Source organism: Gopherus evgoodei, chromosome 9 (genome assembly GCF_007399415.2).
Source record: "Gopherus evgoodei ecotype Sinaloan lineage chromosome 9, rGopEvg1_v1.p, whole genome shotgun sequence".
Classification (NCBI taxonomy): Eukaryota; Metazoa; Chordata; order Testudines; family Testudinidae; genus Gopherus; species Gopherus evgoodei.
The window spans coordinates 35,576,740-35,594,243 of NC_044330.1; positions in this window are offsets into that span (position 1 = coordinate 35,576,740).

Sequence of the window (17,504 nt, forward strand, 5' to 3'; positions counted from 1 at the left end):
CTTCAGACTGGATAGCCATGGTTACCAGGGGTACTAGTCATATCTGCTCTCAACATTTCCATCATGTTTCCTGTGCTTCCAAATGATTATTGGGACATCGTGTATCATTAATCCTTCCTATTACAATTCTATCATAAGAAACTTCTTCCTCAGCCATTCTGCTCTTCCCACCCAGAGCTCTGACAACCTCTTTGCTGGGAGTATACACCTTTTGCTGTTCCTCTCGCTCCAGCAAGGAGATGTCATCAGATAAGCTGCTCTGCTGCTCCTCCTTCCTTCAGTCCTCTCTGGCCTTTGGCTCTATAGCTTAGTCAGCAGGCTGCTCCCTCTGCTGCTGCTGCATTCAGTTCTGACCCTGGCTCTCAGGTTTGCTGGCTGATGTCCCCAAGTCATTCTTGCTTCTCTCTCTCCTATCTTTAGGGTTTGGCTACACTTGCAGGTGTGCAGCGCTGGGAGTTACAGCTGTCTTCATACAGCTGTGTAGGGAAAGCGGTGGAATGTGGCCACACTACCACAGCTACCAGCGCTGCAGTGTGGCCACATTTGCAGCATTTGCAGTGGTGTTGGGAGTGGTACATTATGGGCAGCTATCCCACAGAGCACCTTGTCCCATTTTGGCGCCGTGGGTTGTGGAAAGGGGGTGGAGGGGGCAGGTCATTCTGCTTCCTGTCCCAACGCCCCGTGATGCATCGCTTCACACCCCAGCAATCCCTGTTTTTCCGTTCACATTTGGCGCCATCTTGACTCTCTCAACAGTTTCTGTGCAGCTCGATTTCTGTGGGAAATGGAGCCCAAACTGCTGAGGAGTATGCTGACGAGTCTCACCAGCACATCATGTTTGGCAGTTGAGCTATTCCTTAAGATACAAAGTGATGAGGAGTCTGACGATGATAGCAAGTCGCCTGACGCGTATGACACTAAATTGCTTCTGGCATTCATGGAAATGCTCATCACCGTGGAACACTGCTTTTGGGCTTGGGAAACAAGCACTGAGTGGTGGGATCACATAGTCATGGAAATCTGGGATGACAAGCAGTGGCTGCAGAACTTTCAGATGAGAAAAGCCACTTTCATGGGACTGTGTGCTGAGCTCGCCCCCACCCTGCGGCGCAAGGACACGAGATTGCTGGCAACTCCAGACAGCTACCGATCAGTCTGGAACCAGTTTGGAGTGGGAAAGTTGACCGTTGGAATCTTGTTGATGCAAGTTTGCAGGGCCATTAATCGAATCCTGCTAAGAAGAACTGTGACTCTGGGGAACGTGCAGGACATTGTGGATGGCTTTGCACAAATGGGTTTACCTAACTGTGGAGGGGCGATAGATGGGACGCATATTCCTATTCTGGCATCACCCCACCCAGCATTCGAGTACGTTAATTGGAAGGGGTATTTCTCTATGGTTCTCCAGGTGCTTGTGAATCACCGTGGGCGTTTCATTGACATTAACACAGGCTGGCCTGGAAAGGTGCATGATGCACGCATCTTTTGGAACACTGGCCTGTTCAGGAAGCTGCAGGCAGGGACTTTTTTCCCAGACCGGAAGATCACAGTAGGGGAAGTTGAAATGCCCATTGTGATCCTTGGAGACCCCGCTTACCCGTTAATGCCTTGGCTCATGAAACCGTATACAGGGAAGATTGACAGGAGCAAGGACCGGTTCAACTACAGGCTGAGCCGGTACCGAATGACTGTGGAGTGTGCTTTTGGCCGTTTAAAGGGGCTCTGGCGATCTCTGTATGGGAAGTTAGACTTGGGGGAAAGCAGCATCCCCGCGGTTATATCCGCGTGCTGTATCTGCCTCCTGGCTTGAGAAAAACTCCTGGCTGCATGCCTCCAGAGACTCCAGGGTGTCTCCCCCCACCCCAGCACTCTCACTCTCGGTTTCCTCCTCCCTCCCCTCCTCCCCGCCCCCCCCCCACTCTGAAGCATCCATCGTGGTCCTCAGATTGGTGGTGAGGTCACCCCCAAGTATCGCGTCCAGCTCTTTGTAAAAACGGCAGGTCGTGGGAGCAGAGCCGGAGCAGCGGTTTCCCTCGCGGGCTTTGCAAACACTGATGAGGCCCAGCAACTCGCCATTGCTCCATGCTGGGGCTCGTTTGGCGCATGGAGGCATGGTCACCTGGAAAGATTCACTGATTGCAGTCCACACCTGGCTGAAGAAACAGGAAGGGGATTTTTAAAATTCCCGGGGCATTTAAAGGGCGGGTCACCTGAGGCCAGGGCAGTAGAGTTCGAACTGATGAGCAGAGTGGCTGAACAGGCATTCTGGGATACCTCTGGAAGCCAATAACAGCGCTTTTGGTGGCCACACTGGCGGAGCAGCGCTGCATCACCAGCACTGCAGTCGTTATTCCCCAGGCCGAGGTGGAGTACAGCCAGTGTTGTAGCCAGGGAGATACAGCGCTGTATGTGCCTTGCAAGTGTGGATGGTGAGTGAGTTGCCACCACCAGCGCTGCAACTCTCCAGTGTAGCCAAGCTCATAGACATTCCTACACTATTGGGACAGTCAGGAAAAAAGGCTCCTCCAGAAAAGCTAGGTGACAAGCAGCTAAAGGTTCACCCCCACCCTCCTTTTGGCCAAGAAAGATTTCATTCTGATTAGCTAGGCAATGAGATCTACATGAAGATCTGCTTTTTCATTAAAAATACGTATGGTGGCTTCCAAGAGGTGGGTCCACCCCCCATTATCACTTCACCAGAGAGGAGACTGTTAAAAGGAAGAAAGGTCCTTTTCCAAGAATGTGTCTGGAGTGATGACTAGTAATACTGTAACACTGAGCACAGGAAGGGAAATCAGAGGGCACAATTGTTGTATTTCAGGCTGTAGCAGAGGCCTAAATACTACTTACCAGTCACTTCTCTGGAGAAGCTGTGAACAAGACCACAACCAAACAGCCTCAGAAAAGAGGGGGATCATAAGAAAGTTAGTCTGACAAAAATCTCTTGTGGGTGCTAAACAGCCGTTCCCACATCATGTGACCATCCTGCAGCTCTGATTGATGGTGATCTCTTAACAATAAAGGCTGCCTCTCCCCTTACTGAAGCCTGGACAGAATGGCCCTTCTGAATTACAGTCACCAGCTACAGGTAGAGATCTGGATGCAGCAAAAGGCTAATCTTGGCTTGCAAAAGAATGCACTTACCAGCTGTGCTGCTCTGTGGAGCCCCACTCACTGAGGTTGGTTACTAGGGAGGAAAAGAAAACTCTCATAATACTAAGGTAGGGAAAATAAACCCACGGTCACTTTTCAGTTAGTTGCCTTAACCAGAGCCTACATCACTAGTCTGCAAGTACATCTTTCTTGTGCATGCCACAGGTGGATTCCGCACCTGGTCATGCGAGAACTAAATATTTGCTACCTGTTGGTAATGAGGTGTTTCCCATGGCTCTTTTCCAACTGAAAAGGGCCCTGAACATGCAGTGTTTTTTTAATTCTGCCAGGGAAACACTGCTTAATCCAGATGGGCAAACAAACAAATGAAATGCCAGAGACCAAAGTGCTACAATAAACTAAACATAATAGGGAAAATCCCAAAGGCCTCCTTGGTTTGAGTCAGTCCTTGTTCAGGCAGGGCCAATTCCTGAAGATGCTGAACACCTGGAGCTCATTTATTTCACCACACTACAGCCACAGCCCTCCCAGCTGCTAACCCCCCTCTTCTCCACCTCCTGCTACAGCCACATCCCATAATACTATATACAGAGTTTTGGCCCTGTAAGTGGGGGAATGGTCCCGCTATTGTGGGGAACTTTCCTGGCTTCCGCACTACCCCGGTGAAGTGGACTAGCAAAAGGATCTGAGTCCTCTCTCCCACTTCCTTTACCCAGAGGCCTCCCTGCCCTTGAGGACTCCCCTTCCACTCTCCTGTCTGGGCCCAGGATTCCTGGTGGGCTCAACCCCCAACCCTGCTGTGGTCACCCAGGACAGGAGCTAGGGTGTCCCCACTCCGGGGTACTCTGTTTGCACTGCACACCTCCCTGACCCACTGATCACATCATACAATTTAAAGCAAATACAAGTTATTTAATTAACATTTAATTTAAAAAAAGAATAAGGAAAAATGGGAAAGGTTAAAGGAAAACACATCACCCTGCTCTGTGGCAGAGAACAACACAAACAGTGTCTCTGAAATGTCAGGGCAGTTCACAGTCTGTTCCTTGTAGGTCCCAGGCCTCCTTCTCAGGCCCTGACTGTGCTGCAGGGATGCTGCGGGTTGGACACTTGCTCTGGCGGTGGCCACACACTCTCAGGCTGTGGGTGGCAGAACCCCAGCGTCACCCCCGCTCTGTCAGGGTTATGATCCCCCTCCAAGTCTGGCCTACAGGGCCTCTTGGCTGAGACATCTCCCTATGCTGGGCTCACTGCCCAGGGTCCCCCTCACTCTTCCCAGCTGCTCACCGCACCCAGCTCTGGACTGCTCCAGCCCCAGCTCCACACTGCCTCAGCACTGACTTCAGCTCCCTGGGCTGCTTCTCTGACTCCAGTTGCTACCGCTCTGCTCCCAGGGCAGGGCTGCTCTGCAGGCTGCTTCTGTGACTCTGCTCTGGGTCTCATCTGCTTCCTGGGCTGCTTGTCTGGCCGCTCTGGCTCTGGTTGTTGCAGCTCTCCTCCCAGGGCAGGTCTGCTCTCTCTGGGCTGTGCTCTGGCTTTTTGGGCTGCAGGTCCGCTCCCATCAGCTTAGCTTGGGCCTTGCTCTCTCCTTATCTCGGCCCCACTCCATCTGACTCAGACAATTCCAGCTCACAGGGAGGATGGGACCCCCTGGCCTCCTGACTCCTTGATTAGCCTGCCCACCCTGTCAATCAGGCTGACCTGGAGCATTGGCCTCTCCACATTGTTCCTAGAGACTGTCAGTCTCAGGCTCCTGATTTCCCATTGACCCCTCCCTTTTTAGTGCTGGGAGCTAGCAACCAAACACCCCCACTGAATGTTAGTAAGGGGGCAACAGTCTCCTTACATTCCCTCTTGCTAAAATTCTGCCACAGCCACAATATTCACACCAGTACAGGCCCTATGGAGAAGGGCAGTTGGGGAAGCTTTGTACATTTCAGAAGGGGTACAGACCTGTCACTGGACTGCATAGGGCAATTGCACTCACTGGAATCACTACCTTCTCCCCTTTCTCCTCCTCCTGTTGTGCTCCCTCTGACTCCCTAGGAAGGGCAAATAAAACATTTTTGATTATTATTCCAGTTTTTTATTTTAAGAGCAAAACATAAACCAAATGTGGTCATGGAGAGACACCAATGTCCTCCCTCTAACCAAGGAGCAAGCATAGCAGGGACAGCAGCAGCTCTGCAAGTTACTCCACCAGTTTAGAGGGACTTCATCAGGGGATGGTTTACACTCTGAGCCCACTTAAAACCATGACCTTTTTACTGAGCCAGCCAAGAAGAGGGGCCAGCATTCATAAGGGCAACTGCACACTTAGAAACTGTCTTTTCTCAAAGACCACTGAAGATGACTGTTTTAGTGATTGGCCAGCCAGTCACCACTTAAAGATGAAAGGATTGGAAGCATAGATTCTTTTCATTCTCTTTTAGAGAGAAAAGTCAATGGTAGGAACACTCTGATCCATGTCAGTTCCTTAAGATGTTTAGCTTTTTGAATGAGATTGCATTACAACTTGCATGCTCTTCTGTAGCTTCTGATGTGATGCATTACTGACCAGTCTCCTGTTACCAGTTCTGCCAATGCAGGAGGCAGCAGTCTGCCTGAAGTCATCCTGGTGGCAGCTATTTTCCACCTCAAGATGGAAGGAGTTTGCCTTCAGTGCCCAGAGGAACCAACAGTTAGGCTACCAACATCTACTGTTTCTCCCCCATCTGGGCTGCATCTGCAATTAGCATTTATAATTCCCTGGGCCTCCCCTCAGGTGCAACTGTGAAGGTTAATTGACCCCTCCTGGGCCATAGTAACCCTTTCACAGCTGGTGTGAGGTAAACACCCCAGCACAATGTAAAATATTATGACGCCATGATGAGTCAGTTTCCCAGATGACAAGAGCCTCAGAGAGACACATGTTTTATAAAATGGTCTGGAGGAAGCGCATGGACAGTTCTAACAGCAAGAAAGGCATTTTAAAGAGGACTCTGAAGGGACTAGGGAGCCAGTAGCTGTGCTTTCTTATATATATGTGTAAACCAAGAGATTCCTACAAAAATTTTAGCCCCTTGAGTTAGTGTTTGTAAAACATTTTGTACATGAACAGAGCACCAGAAGTGTTTAGTATGATGATGATTAGTTGAGTTTCTTTCCTGGAAGTGGGAGCTGTCAGTTTTCAGAATTTCAGAAAATTAGGCCACTTACTTAGGTGCAGACTTTGGGCATTTTTTGCTTCAGTGATGCTATGCCGATTTATATCAGATGAGATATTTCCCCTTCTCACCCTCTTTGCAGGAACTGCTAAGGTTACAGGATACAGCCTCTATCAGAGATATAAAACTGATACTATGCTTTATCTTAGCTAAAGGATCAAGAAGATACTTTTCTGGAAAGCACTATGTAATTTCTCTTCTATAAAAAAAACAGCTGTTCTAGTTGGAGACCCAGCAACAATGGTGTGCATTGGATTCTTTCAATACTTTTTGGGCATTAACTGCTGCAGCCAAACCATGACAAGTTTTGTTGTGCTAACTGACTGGGTTCCTGGCAGTAGCCATTGAGTCAGGATGAAAGTAAGGGTTTTAAGTTTGTTCTTGTCTCTTTTTTTTTAAATAACGAATGACAAAGAGACAAAGTTAAGCTGTCAAACATTGGTCATTAACAAGAGTGGTACCATGGCAGTGGCTGTGGTCCATAGTTGCTGGACCAATTAGTAGAAAATGACATGTAATAATGAGCTATGAGAGCTGAATAGTCTTGATCATTCAGTCAAGAATATAACAGTGTCAATTGCAATATTAAAAATCACATAATCACAACAAAAGAGTACAAGTTGGATAACATTTTTAAGGAAGTCATCATATTTAATCCAGCACCATAGTAAAAGATGAACTTCAGATCCAGGATGAAACTTTCTGGTGCTCAGGAAAGAGTGTTTTCAGTCAAAGGCCCCCCATCTGTAGAACTCTGATGCTACAGAGTGGAATGGACTCATAACTCACTTGGTATTATTAATTATACTTGGACTATAGTAGTGCCTTGAGGCCCCAACCCTGTTGTGCTAGGCAGTGTGCAAAAGTATAACAGACACAGTCCCTGCCCTGAAGAGTTTACAGTCTAAGGACAAGGTAAGAGAAAACAGGTGAATGTATACTCAGGGAACACAAGGTAACAATGAGAGAGATTGATCCACATGATAGAATGTGGTCATAGTACACTAGCTGCCTAACCACTGTTGATTTTTTTTTTGTTTGTTTGTTTTTTGTAGGCCCCATAGCAAAGGAAATTTTTAAGGAAGGATTTAATGGAGGACAATGTAGTGGTTCTGCAGATTTTTAAGAGCAATTCCCATGCATAAGGGGCAGTATGGGAGAAAATGCAAATGTGCTCATTAGAAAATGGTACAAATGGGCAATCATGAAATGAGGAGAAAATAGTCTGCAAGTAGACATCAGGTTATTCTTTTAATCTCTTTCATGCATTAGAATAGACGTAGGGTAAATAAACAAGAGGCAGAAATTTTGCAGTATAAGCTTTTGACATTGCTGAGCACAACATACCACTTACTTGTACAGATGCTGATAGCTGGGAAAAGGCACATGCCAAATATAAACCTTTGAGCTTTACCATCGGGAACAGAGTTAAGCCAATGTTGAGAATGTTTGAAATCCCATTCTTTAAACCCTCCCTATTTCCCTTGATTTATCAAAGCTCTTAAGCAGTTTGATGAATAGACTTACCCTAATGGGCCAGGAGCCAAAGTTTGCCAATCCCTGAAATATAGGGTTGGCTTATGAAAAGGTCATACAGTTTTTGCTATTTTTACCTAACCATCTTGAGGGGTCGGCTTATAAACGAACGGGCCAATGAACGAGTATATACAGTACTTAGATGCCTAACGTTAAGCAAATGTTTAAGTACTTTGATGAACCATAGGCCTTACTGTCATGAATAGTTAAACTTTCTATTTACTTCACTGGGAACACTCACAGTACTGAGAACTAGATTTAGGAGTAAGTACTGGCAGCACTGGGCCCTAAAGTCACATATTCAGTGGGCCTGACCCTGCAACATTGGAGCAAAAGGGATTTTTGCCATTGATTTCAAGGGGAGCAGGAATAGGCCTTAATCCTTTATATTAATTTGTGTTGTGCATCTTAATCACTTCTGGTAAATACAGGAAATCCAACTCATTTCTGAAGATATTTCTCCTCAAAACAAGCAGATATTTCTGCATTACCAAAGAAACATGCTGACACCACAAAAAGCCACATACTGGCTATTGAGCAGAAGCCAAGTAGTGAAATGCAGAAACTGTGTCACAGCACACCGCAGAGCTATAGGAGAGGAAGGGAGGATCAGCTGATTACCAGATCCAGCTAGAACTAACGGGAGGCAAAAATATATTCAAACTGGAGCTTGGTCTTACTCAAAGTTCCACAGGACCTCTAACAACTCCACGTGGAGATGAGCTTAGTAGTGTTATGAAGTCAGCAGTTCAAACTTTCATTCCATGGTAGGAAATTAGTTCAGGTCTGATTTGGAGCTTCTAGCAGTACTCATATCCCTAGATTCACCCCATCGTATTCCTGTTTAGTTTATAACAGCTAGTAAGAAAAGTATGACCTGAGCATCAGGCAATGTGTGAACGGCTTATGCTTCCTGTTCTGGTTGCAAACAGAAGTATTGGTCTGCTAAACCCAGGGTTGTGAGCTCAATCCTTGAGGGGGCATTTAGGGAACAGGGGTAACAAACAAAAAAAACGGTCTGGGAATTTGTCCTGCTTTGGGGGGTTGGACTAGATGATCTCCTGAGGTTCCTTCCAACCCTGATATTCTATTTATTCAAGAACATTCACATTCATGTCATGTATCTCCATTGCCTGAGTTCTTTTGAAAGGTTCCTGGATTACAAGCACTGGAGCCAGGGAACAGACGTGTGGATGACCTTGTAAAAAGTGGCAACAAAATTAATTCTGAAAATAATTGGAAGCATCACTCATGTCTCATCTGCAGCTTTACTAGAGATGGGCCAGTTAGTTATTTCATAGGAAAATATTACACCACCAAAAAAAGGGGGACAAATACAAAGTAGAAGAAATTTGAAGACGTATTACAGATATTTTTAATGGAATCACTATCCTTTAAAGGGGATAATTTTAGCTTTAAAATAATAGTCATGTCTCTTCATACTAATTCACAATCTACTAATAATAATATTTAGTCACATAATCCCAGAATGTTTCAACATTTACATGAAGCTAGCTATCTTGCACCATCATCTACTTTTGGTCCATTTTGTTTTTTTGATTAGACTATTTACTCAGTATGTACTTATTCTTTTTCTACTGGGCCCTAAATCCTGAAATGCTGAGCCCCACCAACTTTCAGTGAAGTCAATGGGAGGCTAGGGCTTACTCAGTGCTTTGTCAGATCAGACTGAATTTGTGTAATATTTCTTTGCAAACTCAAAATATAAGACCTAAAAGAAAGGACCTGATGAACATAGGAATGGTTAGCATCCTTTAACCTAGCTCCAGTCTGTTTCCCTGCAATATAAAAGTTAAGAAAGTTCTCAAGTGGCAGTAACTTAATCGGGGGAAGATGCGTAGTATACTGAGAACTGTGCTGGAATTGCAAACTATTGCTCTAAGGATTTATCTCGGGGTGGGCAAACTTTTTGGCCCAAGGGCCACATCTGGAAATAGAAATTGTATGGTGGACCATGAATGCTCACAAAATTGGAGTTGGAGTGTGGGAGGGGGTGAGGGCTCCTGAGTGGGGTCAGAAATGAGGAATTCAGGGTGCATACGGAGGCTCTGGGTTGGGATGGGTGAATGGGGTTGGAGGAATGAGGGCCCCAGCTGGGGAAGCAGGCTGTGGGGTGGGGCTGGGGATGAGGAGTTTGGGTTGTAGGAGGGTGTTCTGGCTGGGACCTAGGGGTTCAGAGGGTGGGAGGAAGATTGGGGGTGGGGTGCAGGGGGAGACTCAGGGGGTGCAGGCTTTGGGTGGTGCTTACCTCAAGCGGCTCCCGGAAGCAGTGGCATGTCCCTTCTATGTCTCCCAGGCAGAGGTCCAGCCAGGTGGCTTTGCACGCTGCCCTGTCTGCAGGCACTGCCCCTGAAGCTCCCATTAGCTGCAGTTCCCACACAATGGGAGCTGTGGGGGCAGCAGCTGGGGCAAGGGTAGCTTGCAGAGTGAAGCCCCCTGGCTGCCTCTACACATAGGAGCCGTAGGGGGGCCATGCTGCTGCTTCTGGGACCTGCGTGGTATGGCCCCCGACCCTGCTCCCCGAGTGGAACACCAGAGCGGGGCAAGCCCCAGACCCCACTCCCCAGCGGGAACTTAAGGGCCGGATTAAAATGGTTGGCTCGCTCGATGTGGCCTGCGGGCCGTACTTTACCCACCTCTGGTTTAGCCACGCTGCAGTTAAAAACCCATAGCTGTGCCAGCTGACAGAGGCTTGTGGGGCTCAGACTAAGGGGCTGTTTAATTAATTGCCGTGTAGACATTCAAGGTCATGCTGGAGCTGCAGTCTGGGCTCTAAGACCCTGCGAGGTGGAGGGTCCTCAACCTCAGGTTGCAGCCTGAGCCTGACTGTCTACATCACAATTAAATAGCACCAGAGCCAGAGTAAGACACCCATGGGCCAGTCATGGGTGTCTAACTGCAGTGTAGACACACTCAAAGAGCAGCGGGTGTGGGAGGGGTTCTGGGTCTGCTTGTAGGCTAAAGCAGGGGTTCTCAACCTTTTCTTTAATCTCTGTGTTTTTTCACCATGACAGCAACATAAGGGCTTGTTAGACAACAGCTAGAAACTGTTCTTAGTGTCATCAGTAAGGATGAAAAGTATCTATGTTGTTAGCTTTGACTATTTGTTCTGTGATGTCACATGCATAATAAATCAAGAGACATAACTGGTTAGCTGGAAGGGTGGAAGCACAATGACTCAGCACAATGCATCAGTGGCTGGTACCAAGGTCTTTTCCTCAGGGATTAGTGATTATATCAAGAAAGTAAAATAATATAACATGATCAGCAGTAAACGGAAAAATTCCCCAGCTGGGGCTTCTCACCCATTCTTATGACCTTTGGATGTCAGCCCCACCTTCCCCAAAGAGGCCTCCGTCCTCTGTCTCCCAAACAGCCATTCCTATGGCCCTTTTATTGAGTAGCAGTGACTGGAAAGGGGCAGCAGTGCTGGAGTTAATTGCTTGTTCACCAGCTAAACAGATGTTAGCCCCTCCATCCCCTCGCAGAGGGCTCCTTTGCCTTGAAATCAATCTGGCAAGTCAGGGGGAAACCTCAGGCTGCAAGAGTCTGAAGCCTTCCCTCTTCTTCTAGGGACTTCAAAGGTATTTGGAGGGGGACATTAAAATAAGGCTAATCAAAATTCATACTTACAGATACAAGGTCATTATTGGCATGGTTTACAAAGCACCTTTCCATACCCACTCATGTAAAGCCTCACACAAATGGTGAGGTGTACTATGTATGAGGTTTCGTTCTGTCTATTTTTTCTTAACATTGGGGTATTGACTGCTACAGAAGGCAGGAGACAAAGACTTCTTAGGGTACGTCTACACTACGGGATTATTCCGATTTTACATAAACTGGTTTTATAAAACAGATTGTATAAAGTCGAGTGCACACGGCCACACTAAGCACATTAATTCGATGGTGTGCGTCCATGGTCCGAGGCTAGCGTCAATTTCTGGAACGTTGCACTGTGGGTAGTTATCCTGTAGCTATTCCATAGTTCCCGCAGTCTCCCCGCCCCTTGGAATTCTGGGTTGAGAGCCCAGTGCCTGATGGGGCAAAAATCATTGTTGTGGGTGGTTCTGGGTACAGCCTCACCCCTCCCTTCATGAAAGCAACAGACAACCATTTCGCGCCTTTTTTCCTGGGTGAACTGTGCAAACGCCATAGCACAGCAAGCATGGACCCTGCTCAGATCAATACCGCTATAGTGGACGTTGTAAACACCTCACGCATTCTTGTGCAGTCTATGCTGAACCGAGACCTGCAAAGCCAGGCGAGGACGAGGCGGTGACTATGGCAGAGCGGCAACGAGAGTGATGAGGACATGGACACAGAATTATCTCAAACCGCGGGCCCCTGCGCTTTGGAGATCCTGCTAGTAATGGGGCAGGTTCTAGCCATTGAACGCTGATTTTGGGCCCAGGAAACAAGCACAGACTGGTGGGACCGCATAGTTTTGCAGGTGTGGGTCGATTCGCAGTGGCTGCGAAACTTTCACATGCGTAAGGGCACTTTCATGGAACTTTGTGACTTGCTTTCCCCTGCCCTGAAACGCCATAATACCAAGATGAGAGCAGCCCTCACAGTGGAGAAGTGAGTGGCAATAGCCCTCTGGAAGCTTGCAATGCCAGACAGCTACCAGTCAGTCAGGAATCAATTTGGAGTGGGAAAATCTACTGTGGGGGCTGCTGTGATGCAAGTAGCCAAAGCAATCATTAAGCTGCTGCTACGAAAGGTTGTGACTCTGGGAAACGTGCAGGTCATAGTGGATGGCTTTGCTGCAATGGGATTCCCTAACTGTAGGGGAGAGATAGATGGAACCCATATCCCTATCTTGGCTCCGGCGCACCAGGGCACCCAGTACATAAACCCGCAAGGGGTACTTTTCAATGGTGCTGCAAGCACTGGTGGATCACAAGGGACGTTTCACCAACATCCACGTGGGATGGCCAGGAAGGGTTCATGACGCTCACGTCTTCAGAAGTACTGCTCTGTTTAAACTGCTGCAGCAAGGGAATAACTTCCCATACCAGAAAATAACAGTTGGGGATGTTGAAATGCCTATAGTTATCCTGGGGGACCCAGCCTACCCCTTGATGCCGTGGCTTATGAAGCCATATACAGGCAGCCTGGACAGTGGTCAGGAGCTGTTCAACTACAGGCTGAGCAAGTGCAGGATGGTGGTAGAATGTGCATTTGGCCATTTAAAGGCGCGCTGGCGCACATTACTGACTCGCTCAGACCTCAGCCAAACCAATGTCCCCTTTGTTATTGCTGCTTGCTGTGTGCTCCACAATCTCTGTGAGAGTAAGGGGGAGACCTTCATGGCAGGGTGGGAGGCTGAGGCAAATCACCTGGCTGCTGATTACGCGCAGCCAGACACCAGGGTGATTAGAAGAGCACACCAGGAAGCGGTGCGCATCAGAGAAGCTTTGAAAATGAGTTTCATCACGGGCCAGGGTACGGTGTGACTGCTGTATTTGTTTCCCCTTCATGAACACCCCCCCCTTTATTGACTCCTTCCCTGTAAGCAACCCACCCTCCCCCTTTGATTACAGCTTGCTTAAGGAAATAAAGTCACTACGTTTAAAAATTATGTATTCTTTATTAAAAGTCATTCTCTGTAATCAACCCACCCTCCCCCTTCGATTACAGCTTGCTTAAGGAAATAAAGTCACTATCGTTTAAAAATCATGTATTCTTTATTAAAAGTCATTCCCTGTAAGCAACCCACCCTCCCCCTTTGATTACAGCTTGCTTAAGGAAATAAAGTCTCTATCGTTTAAAAATCATGTATTCATTATTAAAAAGTAATTATAAAAAGAGGCAGAGAATTGACAAGGTATCCCGGGTGTGGTTTGGGAGGAGCACAAGAGGGAAGGAAAAGGCCATTAAATACATTTCAATGTAATGACAGCCTTTTGGTTGGACTGTCCACTGGGGTGGAGTGGATGGGTGCACAAAGCCTTTCCCCACACGTTCTTACACGTCTGGGTGAGGAATATATGGAACATGGTGAGTGGTGAGGGTGGTTACACAGGGGCTGCAGCGGCACTCTGTGACCCCGCTGCTCTTCCTGAAAATCCACCAGACGTCGGAGGATATCAGTTTGCTCACGCAGCAGCTCCAGCGTTGCATCCCGCCACCGCTGGTCTTCCTGCCTACACCTCTGATCTTCCTGCCGCCACCTGTCATCTCGAGCATCTCTCCTATCCTCACGTTCGTCCTCCTATCCTCACGTTGGTCCCTCCTGTCCTCACGTTCACTGGCATCTTTCCTGTACTTTGCTACCACGTCCTTCCAGTCATTCAGATGAGCTCTTTCATTGCGGGTTACTTCCATGATTTCCAAGAACATTTCATCTCAGGTCTTCTTTTTCCTCCGCCTTATCTGAGAGAGCCTTCGGGATGGAGTAGGGAGGCTTGAAAAATGTGCAGCTGCACGAGGGAGGGAAAAAAGGGAGAGAAGTGTTTAAAAAGATACATTTTACAGAACAATGGTTAAACTCTTTCACAGTGAACAACACTATTCATCTTACATAGCACATGTGATTTCACTACAAGGTCGCATTTTGCATCTTAATATTGAGTGCCTGCGGCTCTGGTGTTACAGATCTCATAGAGGCAGGTCCGGGCATCACAATTCAGCTTGCATGCAGACATGGTAAGACATTGTCTTTCGGCTTCTCCAGCCTTCATATACACAGTGCCCTCTGATGCTTCTTCCTGTTAACATGCAGCAGCAGAAGCCAACCCCCACATCCAATTCTCTAGGATGATTGCTTTACCCCTCTCCCCACCGCTTGGCTGGTATCATGGAAGATCACTGCTAATCACCCCTTCCCCCCCCACCGCATGGCTGGTAGCTGGGATGATTCCTGCTAGCCAAACGCAAAAAAGCTTAGCGCTATCCTTCCTCCCCTCCCCCCGCTTGGCTACGTGCAAGGAAGGATTTATTTTAAGCAACAGCCCAGTAGGAAAATGTCCATCTCTGTCCCCTTAATTAAATTCCTGACTTTCAACCAGGTTACCATGAAAGATATCACTCTGCTGAGGATAACAGAGCGAGATAAAGAATGGATGTTTCTTGAATGCCAGCAATCACCGGGACCATATGCAGCTATGCTTTGTCATGCAATGATACCCAATTACTTGCTACATGCATGGCGTGGTAAAGTGTCCTACCATGGTGGACGGAACAAGGCTGCCTTGCCCAGAAACCTTCTGCAAAGGCTTTTGGAGTACCTCCAGGAGCGCTTCATGGAGATGTCCCTGGAGGATTTCCGCTCCATCCCCAGACATGTTAACAAACTTTTCCAGTAACTTTACTGGCTGCGAATGCATCCCAAGCCTTCATGGCAAATCAATCATTAAAAAACGCTTGCTTTTAAACCATGTTTTATATTTACAAAGGTACACTTACCAGAGGTCACTTCCAGGGCTTCACTGTCTGGGCTATTGGCTTGGGAGGGCTGGGAGAGTAATTCTGTCTGAGTCACAAAAAGCTCCTGGCTGTTGGGGCTAACGGAGTGCTGTGTGCTCGCTGCAAGGTCGTCCTCCTCTTCTTCCTCCTCCTCCTCATCTTCCCCCTCTGCAGAATCCTCAGCCATGTTGAGATTACAACCCCCACCTCGGAATCCACGGACAGGGGTGGGGTAGTGGTGGCACAGCCCCCTAAAATTGCATGCAGCTCAGCGTAGAAGCAGCATGTTTTTGGCCCTGACCCGGACCTTTCGTTTGCTGCTTTGGTTTTCTGGTATGCTTGTCTGAGCTCCTTAACTTTCACTCTGCACTGCACTGAGTCCCTGGTTTGGCCTTTCTCCAGCATGGCCTTGGAAATTTTTTCAAATATTTTTTCATTTCGTCTTTTGGAACGGAGTTCTGTTAGCACGGAATCCTCTCCCCATATAGCGATCAGATCCAGTACCTCCCGTGCGGTCCATGCTGGAGCTCTTTTTCGATTTTCAGGAGACTGCATTGCTATCTGTGCTGATGAGCTCTGCATGGTCACCTGTGCTGATCACAGCTCCACTCTGGCCAAACAGGAAATGATTCAAAAGTTTGCGGGCCTTTTCCTGTATACCTAGCCAGTGCATCCGAGTTCAGACTGCTGTCCAGAGCGGTCACAGTGGTGCACTGTGGGATACTGCCCGGAGGCCAATACCATCGATTTGCAGCCACACTAACCCTAATCCGATACGGTAATACTGATTTTAGCGCTACTTCTCTCGTCGAGGAGGAGTACAGAAACCGATTTAAAGAGCCCTTTATATCAATATAAAGGGCCTCGTAGTGTGGACGGGTACAGCGTTAAATCGGTTTAAAGCTGCTAAAATCGGTTTAAACGCGTAGTGTAGACCAGGCCTTAGACAGACCAATCAAACTGTAGGGATATTAAAGAAGGTACTAACAGTGATTCCCCCAAGTGACAGTGACACCCCCCCCCACCCAGTTTCACCAAGTACAAAAATCTTTTAGTTCTGTTAAAACTTGTAAGCTCCTGTCTGCAGAAAACATTAATTGTATCTGTCCTGTGAAAGATACTCTATTACTATGTAAAACTTACAAACAAGTTAATTGACTTGTAAACACTATGTTAGCTTTAAGCTGTAATTGATACAATGTAAACAAACAGATTCCTACCCTCTGTGATTACAGGACTGGGAATCTCATAGGAATTAACACACACACCAAAAGTGGTGGAGACAGTAAATTAAAATATGGTTAAGATATGGAATGCATGTTGATAAATGTTTGATGTACGTGAGTGGTTAGGGAGGCGCCAGCCTGGCAAGAATCCATCAGCCGAAGAATGTGTCAAGTGGACCACCAGACAACCCCCGGAGGGTAAACTGGGATACACCCCAAACACCTGGGAGGAATGTGCCCCTTTAGACAGTGTGGATCCTCCAGGAATGTGCCATCTGCTAATTGAGCCAACAACAGCAGGATGAAACAGTTCCCATAGACTAACATAGGAATTGATTCCTATAAAAATGGACTCTAAAAACTGAGGACTTTGATTCCCTGGTTCTGCTGCCAACCTCCAGGAGCATCAGGTGCATCTGACACAGACTTGGCTCCATCCTCATGACCAAGATACCTGGCCACTAACTTGGCATGAGCAATTTCTAGGCTGGTAACTATAACACCCATACAGAACCTGAGTGAATGATTGTGTGAATGAAATGTGTGTGTGTGTGTGTGTGTGTGTGTGTGTGTGTGTGTGTGTGTGTGTATGTGTGTGTGTGTGTGTGTGTGTGTAAGGAATAAGTAGTGATAGGAATAAGCAGTAAAACAACATTGTTTGCTTTTATCTTTTGCCTTATTATTATATTTACAATAAATGTGGCATCTTTGCCTTAACCCTCTTAATAAGATCCTGCTGATTTTTATTATATTGGTATAACAAAACCCATGGTCTGATGCAATATGGAACAGCCTGTGTTAAGATTGCCTTTTGGCACCGTTTTTGCTGGTGAAAATTGTGCAGCTCTTAAAAAGATGGCAAACTAGTGTAATCTGAAGAAGCTGAAAGCATTCTGCACTACAAAAATTTGTCTTTCCACAGTTTTGTATGAAGAAAATAGAAGATTTTCCCCAGCACTGAATATTATGCTGGGCTATCAGGAAATGT